Genomic DNA, 201 nt, shown 5'->3' with positions numbered 1-201 from the left:
TGACGTCCGGGAGCGGAGCTTGCTGCCCCTTGCAGGCGGTCGCGTCCCTTCCCCTGGCAACTGCTGGTCTTTGCGCCCTTGTCTCTCCCCTCCGCCCTTTGCCGGGCAGGCGCCGGCTCTCAGGTAATTATTGCCAACCCGGCCCCCCGGGAAGCGGGGGTGGGCGCGCCGGCGCGGGGTGGGCGGCGGGGTGGGGCGCGA

This window comes from Myotis davidii, unplaced genomic scaffold (assembly GCF_000327345.1).
Source record: "Myotis davidii unplaced genomic scaffold, ASM32734v1 scaffold66, whole genome shotgun sequence".
Taxonomy (NCBI): domain Eukaryota; kingdom Metazoa; phylum Chordata; class Mammalia; order Chiroptera; family Vespertilionidae; genus Myotis; species Myotis davidii.
This window is presented reverse-complemented; position numbering follows the sequence as displayed.